This window comes from Falco rusticolus, chromosome 9 (genome assembly GCF_015220075.1).
Source record: "Falco rusticolus isolate bFalRus1 chromosome 9, bFalRus1.pri, whole genome shotgun sequence".
Classification (NCBI taxonomy): domain Eukaryota; kingdom Metazoa; phylum Chordata; class Aves; order Falconiformes; family Falconidae; genus Falco; species Falco rusticolus.
The window spans coordinates 8757086-8770740 of NC_051195.1; the positions used below are offsets into that span (position 1 = coordinate 8757086).

The 13655-nt window shown below is 39.9% G+C and overlaps 1 protein-coding gene across 28 annotated transcripts in view; it reads right to left on the reverse strand.

Annotated features, from left to right (window-relative positions):
* KCNMA1 (potassium calcium-activated channel subfamily M alpha 1) overlaps positions 1–13655 on the reverse strand; it is a 506074-nt gene that overhangs the window by 370752 nt on the left and 121667 nt on the right. The gene's annotated exons all lie outside the window — the stretch shown is intronic.

Consider the following 13655-nt stretch of genomic DNA (forward strand, 5'->3'; position numbering starts at 1 on the left):
ATGCTATCAGGGAACCAGCGTCTCAATGAAACTGTTTAATATATCACAGGAATTCTTCTGTCATTAAGTGGCTCTCGTAGAATGGAGTGCTAGAAATTGAAGGGGAGCCTCAGCTGCACTAAGCTGACTGATGAGTCACACACCCTGGAATTCGTACCAGTCTCTTGCGGATGCTGCAGAGAGGATGTTTAGCTCTGTAACTGCCTGCTATGTGCCACAGTCACGCACGCTGCACAAAAATCAAGGGAAACTATCGGAAAAGGCAGCCTGGATTGTACAGCACGTAAAACAGATCGCATGCAAAGTATCAGACTGTGCCACAAGCGTGCCTTTGGTGACAGCCTAATAGTAATGACTTCCTGAACACTTGACAAGTTATGCTAAACAAGCACAGGGGAGGCAGCAACATGCAATGTGGAGGCGAGCGCCGAGCACTGGAACTGCACCCACAGATCTGCATTAGCACTTCAAGCACACCGCACAGCCCAACAGCTTGAAAGATCTTGTTTATAGATGACCTGCCTATAGGCCACTAAGCGGGAAATCAATTGTCATTAATCCCCTTTGAGGGAGCAGTTATACAAGCAAAGATGCTTGACGCCGATTCAGCAATTATTTCTACCATAGGAACACGACCCTACGATGGCCAGAACGTGTGGCTGTGAGATGGCCGTGAGGACGCAGCTGGACAGAAAGGTAAGGGCGCTTCCTCACAGCTGTACTGAACTAAGACAGCAGCTGCCCTCAGTCTGTCAGCAAGGACAGCAAAGCAACAGTAAAAACATAATATGGAGACTAACAGTTGTTTTTAGAGAATCCCAGTATTGCAATTTAATTAGCTAATCAGATTCTTCTCTGTTGAGTCCCCCTCCCGAAACGTGGGCTCTGTCTTCCTCTTAGCAATCACAGCACAGAGTGCGATGTAGCTCTATCGATAATAACAAATTATTCTGTTACAAGAGCAATTCAGTGCACTGCCTAAGCAAATAGCCAGACAGAAGGCAAAAAGCAATTTTGTATTTGCGTAAGTGGGCCATGTTCCCTGACAAATTGGGATACAGTGAAAGGAATGTTTTGCACTCGACAGTGAGACATATACTGCATCGCACAGATATATACCGAGTACAACCGGCAGGAATGAGCTCACTGCTTAGGACAGTGGCATAAGGCACGGCACCAGGCATGCCCAGGAGGGGAACGCTTGGCTAAGGACAATTTTTGACTCACATCACCACCAAGCTACATAGATCGGTCCCAAAGAAACCCCTTGACCGCCATCACTTATTTGCTTACAAACCACGAAACAGAAGCCTAGCTTTTTTTTTTTTTTCGCCTTTTTTTTTTTGAGTGGATGGTGTGGCTCTATGTACCATACATTACAGTCAAACAAAATGCTGCTGTTTACCTAACGGGGACACATCTCCAAGCGCTGGGGGCACCCACCGGCCTCCCTGACCCTGGCCACTCTCCACCAGGCTTCTCGCCCACACTGCCTGTGGCCCACGACACCATTTTAGCCCAGCCCAAGGCCACCGGCTCCCCACAGCCCTGTCCTACACCAGCTATGCCACCAGCCCACGACTGGTTGCCCTCAGCTTCACTGCTGGGCCAGGCTGGCCCCAGGGAGGCCCCTGACGACCAGGCTGCCCCGCTCCTGGCTGCGGTGATGGGAGAAGGCCCTGGCTGCCATTGCTGGCTCAGGCACCCCCAGGGAGCCCCCAGCCCCACAGGGGCTACTGACCGGTGAAAAATTACACATGCTACTTATTTCTCTCTTCCCACCAGCCTGTCTGCCTTTTGTTAATGGTTAGAACTTGTCTTTCAGATTGGAAACTGTGCGTGCCAGAAAATAGTGCGTGGTCCTCCTCTGCATGGCACAGTGGGCTTCCATACTCTGTACAAGCTTATACTGAATAAAAGTATGAACGTGGCTTTCATAGTAAAGGAGGTGTAATTATCTCTTCCTCTCGCCTAGGAAACCGAGATGGTGATGCAGTGCCTAACTCAGTCACCAGAGAAGTCATCAGCATAGCGAGGATGGAACCACGGGCTTCCCCAGTTTTTCCACCCAGCACCCCTATTTAAACCTCAGGGGTGCACAGCTGGCTAAAAGCATTTGTAGTGATGGAGTTTGGTATAGAAAGGCACAGAACTACAGATCATTAAACAAAAGGAGCTTAATGGAAAAATCCCCTTCATGGTACTCGACTTGAAATAACATGGGAAAATCCTGTTGTTTATATACTCCTTCCCTACTCCCAACCTTTTTGTCAAAATATCAAACCATTGTAACGACATGAGTATTCATAAGATCATGAAAATAAGTTTCCTAATACTCAATTAAATAGCAGACTATTTACCTCATTGAAGGTAGCTTTTCTGTTTTCAAAGGGTTCTAAAACCCTATGGTTCTTTTTGCTGTATTGAGTGTCGGTTGCCAAGAGAATGGAGAAGATGTCACTGTCCTATTCAGCATTTCATTCTCTGAAGGTATTAAAGTCTGTAATACATCTGAACAGCTGTATTTTTACATTTTTAACACTTATTTCACCTCTATTAAAATCTCCCACCCGTACTATTTCTTAATTAAAATGTAAGTAAAACAATCATCCCCTTGCCAAGGTATCATTTGGAGCAGAGTCTCACAATCAGCTACATGCCAAGCCTAACTTTTGCCATTATTGTAGCTATAATTCATACGCTGATTAGTTGCTGTTACGTCATATTTGTATTCAGTTGGGATAGTTTACATTTTCCATCTACCCGTCTAGCTTCTTAGTTCACTTAATTGGCAGTTAAGAAAAGTTTATTCCTAAGCCATTACGCTATGGTGCAGAGATCAGTGGAGATCTAAAGGCTGCTTTCATTTACACTGTGTAGAAATCAGTCCTGTTATTAACCGTATAGTCCTGCTCCATCGCTATGTCCTCACCTGAAAGCACTGAGTAACCAACACCTGAAAAAGGTGCTTAAAAAAATAACCTGACAGTGACTGTAATAGTTTAATTATTTACAGGCTCAACAGCTACAAGTAAGGTAATAGTATCTTTATCTACTCTGCTTACCTGTTGTTTCACAAAGTGTTTGTTATTTTAATTACTTGATGACAGGAACATTCAGGTAGATTAAGTGAGAAGCAGCATACTTGGCGGAATATAAATTTCCTAAACTTAATCACAAAATGGAAGAGAATCCATGTTAGATAAGAGGGGGTGTACGGGAATCAGGACTCACTGTTCTACCAATTCCATCGACACAGACCTGGACCAGAAACTTCTGTGCTTTACCTTGTATTGTCAACAATAAATACTGACTTACATTACGCAAGTACTGGGATGTTTAAACACAGTTAGCTTAAGAAAGCAGATGTCAAAAAGGGTAAGACACTAAAAATGAGTTTTCATTTTTTTACAATTAGTCCTGCCTGCTTCACTTTACCTCTCTCTAGAATATCTGTACAAACATAGAACTAATGCACACACATGCCATTCAACCCTGGGCTGCAAAAAATAAAAGCAGAAAATGATTATGAAAACTTAAAACATAATCTGAGAATAATTGGCTTTATTAGAAGCTTTAAAAAAACAGGACACTATAAAGACAACCTGGTAAGCACCCTCTGAAGTATGGTAGTGAAAAAAAAACCCAAACAAACCAACTCACAACAAGAAACTTGGTCTCTTGTTAAGATATGTTAGAAAACACAGGAAACAGGCAAGTAATGTGAAGGAAAAGAACCAGGTTAAAGTCTGGTGAAACAAAGAAAAGTACTTCTGATAGTCCTCTTATCTAACATGTGAGCAGTATGAATAGCCCACAAAAATCACAAATTATCAACTGCTATGAGAATACAGGGCATGAAGTCATGCTCACATCACACAAAAAGCAGCAGCATGCTCAATTTAAGCAGATTTAAAAACAGTAATACCAATGGAGCAATCCCAGTATCAGCCTTGGTATTCCATCCTAGAGAACACAAGGTGGGAAAGAACCTGCCAGAATGGTAGTTGCACCTGGTTCAGAGCATGCAGTAATAATACAGTAATAATAAAGATAAAACTTGCTTCCCCAAACTATGTTTTAACTGCCCTTCAATTAAGACCATTCCATTCCTACAGCCTGCATTTTACAAAATATTTTATATCAAATCAACAATGCTTTCATACTGACCACTCTTATAGATGGGGAATCTATTTTTATAGTCCTTTCCTTTTTGTTCAACTGCTCCCCCAAAGCTCCTAAGACATGCTATGTGAAGAGGAATAATTTTAAATATAAGACTGTTTCTCCTTTCTGTTAGACAAACTTTTAAAACACAGACTTTAACATTATTAGACTTCTATCAGTAATTCAGCTACCGTGGCCTTGGATACATTCTCTCACCATTTTGATAATTCTGAACAGGGGTCTTAAATTTGTGTAAAAATAATATTTTGCTGCATTCTCAGCAGCTTGGCAACATACAGTCTATGTCAAGACGTCGGGTACCTACTGAATTCATTGCCATGGCAGATGGTAACTATATCTGATGGAGAACATCTGTGGTCTTCATCATAATAGTTACTAATTACTAGTTCTTCAGGGCAAAAAACAACCAAAAAAAAAAAAAACCAAAACCACCTGAAGCTGTTCACCTATTCTACTACAGCTGAGCAAACACAGGATTTCACTGGAACACTCATAAACAAAGCAGATGGGAATGTGAGAAATGAATAGCTGCATGGAGACATAGAGACACCCTTGAAAAGAGCAAATCTTACAGCAAAGAGAAAGCAAAGGCTAAACTAAAAGTGAGCCAAGACGAACTCCCATAAGCTGGCCTATCCGCAGCATTGCTTTGAATATTAGGTCCTGAGTCAATATTAGGTTACATAGACACCAGTTATCGTACCGTAGCTATGGTTCGGCTAGTTTCAAAGGATTAATTATTGATGCAGAGAAAAACATTTTCCTTCCACTGAATAAAAGGAAACAGAATGATCCGTGGAAAACATGGCTGATAAGATAGCCAAGCATTTTGCTCTCATAAAACATTCACAAGCTATGTAATTTGGCAGGTTAAGGAAAAAAAAGTCCAAAATAGATTCCAAAACTTTTCTTCTTAGTTTAAAACTGAGATGGTAAACTCCTGTGAGTCAACTACTCCTTTTGTTCTCTGCATTCCTGCAGAAATACTGAGAAGGTCCTTGCTAGTCCTTAAGGACCAGAACCTTTCTTTCTGGGCTGACTGAATTTAAACAAACACACAAAAACACAACACCAAAATCCTTCACTGTGAAGCATCTAGCTTCCAAGACAAAATACAGTCTTTCCAGTGACCAGCTTCTCTGTTGCATCTGTGCGTACCTTCTGTAATCCTGACAGATTTGCTTCCTGTGCCCTTCATATTTCTGGTATAGGTTACTTGTATAAAATCCCCATTTCATGTCATTGTTTTGACTGACAAAAATTGCAGCAGTAGAGGAATTAACTCTGAAACCTTGACCTGAGAAACCAGGGAAACTAGATTAGTAAAATACAGTGTTCCAGCCATGATCCCACCAACAGCACAACAGTCTGTCAAATGAAGGGTTCCTGGGTATGCTGTTTTGTATTCTTACGTGAGAACCAGACACCTATGTTCTCAGAAATCTAAAGAAAACAGAAAAAGGTTCAGTTGACAGTTTAAAAACTTCTACACGTTGATGCAAAACTTTATTTCTGAACAATTGGAAAGCTGGCTGAGTGATTTCCAAACCAGCCTAAGAACTGGGAGACATGCTGAAGTCCCCATTCTGCCACCAAACTTTTTAAGTCCTTAGCCACGTTACCTAGTCTCTTCATGCCTTCACCCCACAGCTACAGAACGAGAGTAACAGTAGTTTCTGTCACAGAGGGTCCTTACCAAGATAAATATATTTAAGATTTTAAGTATTTTAGTACTACACAAATGGCAGATAAGGCAGGCATAGGGTAGGGAATTACCAGTATGCTTTAGTGTGTGTACTTGATAAGGACTGGCAAACTATTATCCAAACAGTTATCCAAGCCAATTACACCAAAGACAGAAGCATAAAAAGGGAAGCAATGCACTCCTCCAGGCACTACAATGTAATAGCACAGTCTTAATAATGATACCAGGCAAGTAAAGATAGGTGATAAAACCAGTGCCCACTTAAGTTATAGAAGAGTAAACAAGGGAGGAATATAGAAGGATTGCACAACGTGATTATCAAACAGTGCTGTTTTGTGGGGTTTTCTTTTAAATCACACTTAATGAAAGAGATTGACAGAGGCAGAACATCGTTTTCACAACTAAAAATCTATAGTAAAAGAAGAGTAATCGCAAACTGACAAGCATTCAAAATGGACGGAGTGCTTTTTTGTAAAAACCATGATCCCTAGTTCAAGTTAGCAAGAGTTTATAGCAATAGTTACATAAGTTTTGCATATAAGTTCAGAAGTTTGTGTGAACAATGTCTTTTCTTTTTATTCGTAAAAATAAATCCTTACATTTTCATTCCTTACTTCTGAATATATATCAGCCCACATTTACAGAAATAAATAACTAGTGAGCTTGTCATAAAACTACGTAACAAGTTAACTTCTTGTCTGCAATACAGAAATAAAGAAACACAGGAGAAGTCAGTGAGGTACAGGTTAGGAGTATTCACTGAAAATGTTTCACAAGTAGTCAAACTAATATCTAGCCCACATCCATATTTTTATTTTCCTTTTCTATAGTCAACAGAGCGTTTCTTATTAATTTCCTTTACAAAGACCAAATTATTATCACATTAAAATATTCCCTAAAGACCCTATTCAATTATGAAGTGGCAGGCAAAAGGGCAAACAAGCATTTCATTTTATTAACAGAGGCACTAAATTTAAATCAAAGGAGACGTGTCATTATTCTGTGGTCCCTGCATACCGTAGAGAAAGGTACATTAGGCGGATTAAACAATTATTATGTAAAAGAGCATATTTGTCTTTAACCATCTTTTCTGTGGTTCAAGCATTACACTGAGGCCATTCTTTCGAAATGTTTTTTTTAAAAAGAACTTCAGAGTAGCTGTGCCAGATCACTAACCTTAATTATGATGAAAACTAAACATGTAAAAATATATGAAGCAATATCAGATGGCACGGAGTTACCAAAAGTCTGGAAAAGAAAGGGATCCTTAATGGAGAAGCATAGAGAAAGGCAGAAAGGTGCATGTGTTTTCTGTTATCCTCCCACCTAACAGAAAGGAAATCAAAGAAAGCATACAATTGAAAATAAAACCAACACAGACATTATCATGAAATTAACACTGTCAAACTACCTACATCCTATTGAGTGATTGATCCAGATGAAATTTCTTTGTCACAGATGACACAGCATTCTGAAATATCAATACTTCAACAAAACCCACATTTTACTTACTGTCTTCGTGCTTAACTCACATTCATAATGCTATATGATTCACAGCAATCCAAAAAGCCTCAAAGACCTTCATGAAAGTGAGAAAAAGGTCCTAATCGATGCGGAAATAAAGCAACAAACAACAGGAAAATCACCTAACTTATTTATCTTGATTACAGGAAGTACTTTAGGTGATTGCTTATAATTTTGTTGTTGCTAACGTTAAGGAATACCGAACTCCAAGTTTTTCAATCATCACTTTGTGGCACCTTTTTTACTACTGTGAAAGGATGAAAAATGCATTGAAAAATAAAGTTGGGCAAAATCAAATGCATTAAAAGAATACTTACCAGTAAACTCTTTATGATCTACATGATCTAAATTATGAGAGCAGATGTTACAAAATAATTATGCGGTAGAATCTGGAATAAGAAAACTGCTGAAAAAACTACTCTCTCTCAGGAACAGTCAACATATAAATAGATGATTAACAGGTTCCAAAAGTAGAAGGCTTATTTCACTCAAAGATATATACAAATGCAACATCTAAAGTAAGTATCAACCTGCTTTGTCGGTGAAATTAAACTTCGCAATACATCTTTCCGGTTGTAGACTTTTCTCCACCTTGCTCAACTACGCAAGAGAAGGCTTTTACCTGTTAGCAATCAGCGCACTTTATTTCATTATATTAACTTCATAATACCTTCTTGCTTGTGGTGTCAGAAGTACCGAAGACAAAGAAATGCAGACTCAATTGTAGTAGGAAATTCAGAAAAGCAATCCAGCTGACACCAGTGACTAAAACCAATGCTCTCTGGTAACCAAAAAATACAAGGACTAAACCTTTCCTCTAAAGGACCAGTTAAGTCACATTGTAAGAAAACGGTAAGTGCTATTATTTAATCCGGTACCTATGACCTCATTGGTTACTCACCGCTAGGGAAACATTTCTGTATAATCTGAATCTCATTACTCCCTTACATAAACGATTAAGTAGACAGAAGTTTTTAAACCTAAAAGAAAGAAGAAAAACACCTTGTAGATAAATTTCTTTTAGGTAATATACATTATTTTGGTCCACTTCCCAGACACTAAATGTCAGCATCCAAATTATGCAAAGTCGGTACGGTACTTGCAGACTACAAATACAGCAGCTGGTACATTATGATGCAAAGAAACACACACAGTTGCTGCAAATTCATAGACACTAACTGAAATCTAAGGCAAAGAAGAGAGGAAAGCTCAATTCTTGTTTGGCTTGCATACTACAGCTCTATTAATTTCTATTTATGCCATATAGAACGAGAATAAGCTCAGTGAATTCTCTTTGACTTTCTTAACCTCATCATTCTAAATAACAGGAGCAAGTTTTAACTGGCACAGAGATCATCATCTCCTCTTGTGGGTGTACCAGTGATGCACTGATAGGAGCTGATGCATGACTGTGACATTGAACATAGCTTTTGTAAGCAAGGAGAAGTTGGACTACTGGAAAATAAAGATACATGATGTCCATTCTTGGCAATCATAACATGAAGAATTGTGTCCAAATCTTCTTGCTCATGCCAGGATTGAATTTGCCTGTCCAAAAACTTTTAGACAAAGCTCCTGCTCTGACAGGCCCTTTTCCAAATGAGAAGAGCGACCCTTTGAAGTCCCTCAGAAGTCTGAACTGTTAGAAGCAGCCCTGGCAGACTTGCATGAGTAGCAGAAGGGAGGAGAGGTGCTTAAAGGCAGACACTGTTCTCTCTCATGAGTCTGCAGTTTTTGGCTTCAAGATTTATCAAACCCGCAAATCCTGCATATATCACAAAAACATGTTACCTCTGAATACTGAGGCCATAAATTATGCATGATACAGCAAGCAGTTATTGTCCACTGGTCAGGAAAGGTAAGGAACAGAGGTGAGAGAATAGGTCAATTTATTTATTTATTTTTGGCTCTTTTTCCAAGATTAAATGATAGCAAGAAAGAAATCAAAGGATAAGAATTGTTCAATCATCTGGGAGTACTGACTTTTAATTTGCTAAGCCTTCAGGGGAACAGCAGTTGACAGCGATCAGTAGTAAGTTAATGCTACTACAGAAATTGCAATCTTGAAAGAGGTGGAAATCAGCCATGCCCTTTGTTTGTATCTTGCAATTTTGTGATAATCTGGTAACTTTATTGCAGGGCCTAGAACTCCAGTTTTGTCTTCTAAATTTTATATAAATTATTCTGGTACAGAGTTTGCAGCAGCATAAAGATCAAGCAGCTCATCAAAGAAGGCTGCCACGCTTCACGCTATTGACAAGCCCTGTTTTACAGAACCTACTCATCAGCTTGAAGCTTTAGAGTCTTTCTCCATTAACAGCGCTGCATAATTACCTCACACAGCTTCCAAGATGCAGGTGCCACCCATCATTTATCTGTGAATGAGATTCATTGACATTCTCATCCAAGGATCACATGAAGTTAAACACTTTACCTTTTCTACTTCTTGAAATAAAAAAGAGCTTAATTAAGCCCTAGTAAAGAAAAAAGTAGTAATGATTCGTACATCATTAATTCACATCTTCCAAAATTCTGACTCTAGTTTGTTCAGTAACAAGACATTGAAGTAATATGTATAACTAGAGGATGCATTTCAGAAATGCACTTTGAGAAATAAATATAACCTGAATTTCAGATTCAGCTCATGGAAATTTGGGGGGGGGAGCATGAACTATAAGAACAGCTTTATTTTCTAGCTTAAGAGTATAACTTTTATCCTCACAAACTAGTTTACCAAGGGAAATGGGATCTACAGGTTACAAATGCCGAAGTCATATGTAACACAATTCCCATTTTGCGTGCAGATACACAGCTCTAAGAGTATTCAAGGATATTTTTCACCATGGTCACCCTCTACAACTTCACTAGTTTTAGGATGCACTGTGCATAATTCAAGTGCTTGGTTTTATTAACCCTTGTAAAGTGCTCAATACGGCCAAAGTGTTGTCTAATACTTTAGTTTTACTTTCAATTACCAATGATGCCCATATTAGTAGCCATAACTGCCTTGTTTTACTAGCTAAAAACATGTTGCGGTCCTCACTCTAGGTTGCAAAAGGTTTCTACTCAATAAAATTAACTTCCTGCGAAGTAGGGAGCTTCTTCCTTAAGACTAGGCCAGATAACTACTGGTTTTTGTACTGAGCTCTTCTAATAAAACTACACTACCAATCTATTTTAAAGGGCACTGTGGAAACAAAGTCTCCTTGTTATTGACTGGGTCAATAACAAGAGCTGTAAAAACTCAAATTAAAAAAAAAATTCTTACCTTAACTCAGTTCATTTGTTTCAGGATTCAAAAATGATAAACTATTTTATTTCCTCTAACAACCCACTACTTTTGCCATATGAATTTAGCCTGGAATCACTCAGTGCCACAGAAATCTTTTCCTGTCCTGCTGTTTTCTGCTCATGCAGATAAACTACGGGAGTAACAGAAAGCTATAAACTGGGAGAGCATTCCAAACCCTATTTCCATTTTGATAAAGCAAAGAATGTTTCAAACAAGGTTCCGAGCAATTACCCAAAAGAGAGGCCAGTGTAAGAAAAACACCCAGCAAATCAGTAATTGAGCTATTTTCTGTGTTATCAGCTTTTTTTTCCCTAAGGCTACTACCTTTGCCCATCACATGCCCCAACAAACCTCCCAATCTTTGGTGCTCTCACAGGTCAGAGCGTGACCTTTGTGAGCCGCTCATTAAGTACTCACCACCTGGTGAATTCTCCTGCTCTATGAACTCCAGCAACACCTCTACAAGTACGGTGCTAAATGCAGTTTCCCTCTTGCCTCTCAAGAGATTTATGGACACCGGTACAATTCAAACAGAAAGGGGAGAGAATGGCTGGGTCCTCTCGCTCCCAGATCTCACAGCTCTGACCTCACTAGAAAGGTCCTGGCCGTGTTTCCCGTCACGACCAGCTATAGCAGCTGTCAGCATAGGAAAGCAAACCCTGTGAAAGTCTGTACTGTCTTTTTTAAACATAATACCAATCAAAAGAAGGGAAAAAAAATAAAGCCTGAAATTCACTACTAGCCATCTCTCTGGATATTACCATCTCCGTAGGGATTACAACCTAGAAAAAAAGAGATTGCAAGTGTGGGGAAGCACCATGTGAAGCTAAGCTCACGATGATACCGCTTTTTCCACAACTACAGAAGCACAGAGATGAAACTAATAACTGGGTTCAGGTCGATGGCGTGTTGAGCATGAGCCAGGAGCGTGCCCTGGCACCGAGGGGCCGGCCGTGCCCTGGGGGCACCAGGCACAGCAGCGCCAGCCGCCTGGGGGAGGCCACTGCCCCACCGCCCGCCCTGGTCCTGCGTCTGGGGTGTGGGCGCTTCCACACACGGAGGGCACCAAACTACTGGAGTGTGTTCAGAGGAGGGTGACCAACATGGTGAAGGGTCTCGAGGGCAAAGCTTACAAGGAGCAGCTGAGGTCACTTGCTTTGCTCCACTTGGAGAAGAGGAGGCTGCGAAGTGACCTCCAGCTACGGGTTGACTTCATAGAGGGCAGCAGGGGGAAAGGTGCTGATCTCTCTCTGGGGACCAGTGATAGAACAGGAGGAAACAAAATGAAGCTGTGTCAGGGGAAGTTCAGAGTGGCCATCGGGAACAGGCTCTTCACTGAGAGGGTGGTTGGTCACCAGAAAAGGCTCTGCAGGGAAATGGTCACACGACCAAGTCTGTCCGTGTCCAAAGACCTTCTGGATGATGTTGTTGTCCCATGATTCAGTTTGAGGTAGTCCTGCAAGGAGCAGGAGTTGGACAAAATGATCCTTATGGACCCCTTCCAACTTGAGATATTTAGTAATTCTATGACTAACCTTCAGTCTATACCTGCCTTTTTCTAAATCTAACCTTTCTTAAACCTTTTTAGTCCTGCTCTCCTTAGACATCCTTTTTAAGATATTTATCCTAACACAGTAGTGATTGGCAAAGACGTCTCTGAGCTTCCAATTAGTTCAATAGAGGGTGTCTAATGAGAAAAAAAACAAAAACACGCACACACACAAACCACATGCTGAGACAGGATTTGTGATCCATTCAGGAGATAGGGAGGTATCACCCCTCTTCATTTTGTACTTTCTGTTTGCTTGATTTGGGGTTGGGGGGGCAGGGGGGATTTGTGGTGTTCCCCCCCTCATCCAATACATAACAATTTGTCATTTGGTGTCCACAAGTTTGGCTCAGAGCCTTCACTTTCTTTCTGAGCATCTTTTACTATTGCCATTAACTGAGGTGGCACCGAATACTGAAAATACAATCAACAGCAGCACACATCTCTCTGGATGAAACTCTGCCAGCCTCCTGGGGTGACAGCAGATGTTTTTGTTATTCCTCATGTCTTGTAGGAGCCAATACTAACCCAGGGAAGGAGCCAAAAAATGAAAGCAAGACTGACAGCAGGAATAATATCACAGCCCAATACGCACTGAGGTCACCATTTAACTAAATAAGGCATTCATGGGAAGATAAACACCAAATTACCAAAATGGTTACACAGCCTTTCAGCTTGCTGGAAATTTTTTTTTTTTCTCTCTATAAGAAAATAAAAATACAATTGTAATAGTGAGATACCATTAGGTAGGGTCTAAACCCAAGACTGTGTTTGGCAAAGCTACTGCAACTGGAATAATGAAAGCTCCCAGATAATCAGACTCCAGGAGGATGGGAGTTGCATTGTTTTGACTGTTTAGTTGTAAAAGCAAGCATATGGGAATTGCTGAAACAAATATGCACACACAGTTTGCCGATACACAGTTCATAGGAATTAGGGAGAAATCTGTATTCCTGAAAATTATATGAATTCAAATTTAGATTCTTAACAGTATGGAATTTGCTGGAGTCTGCTTCATTATTACTTGTAAAATTAATTGTTTTCCTTAGCAAATTTTGACACTGAATATCAGAATTTGATAGTAAACTCAGGCCTCATATTGACAAATGAGTTATCCTCTCTGTTAGTGAGACTACAATTCAAATTCTCTCATAAAAGGAAATTTGAATGGTACAGTGATTCTCACAGGTTAGTAGTCACATGTTTTTAGTCTATGTGGTAAAGTTATCTTTTTCTTAAGATACATATAGTATCAGCACTGAAAAATCTTTTAAAATAATTTAAATTTTGAAATAATGACAGTTCCAGGAAGAAATTAAACTTACATCTTGATCTTTTTACATACATTCAATATAGCAACTGTTTTCATTTCTATAGAAAATAAATAATGTATAATT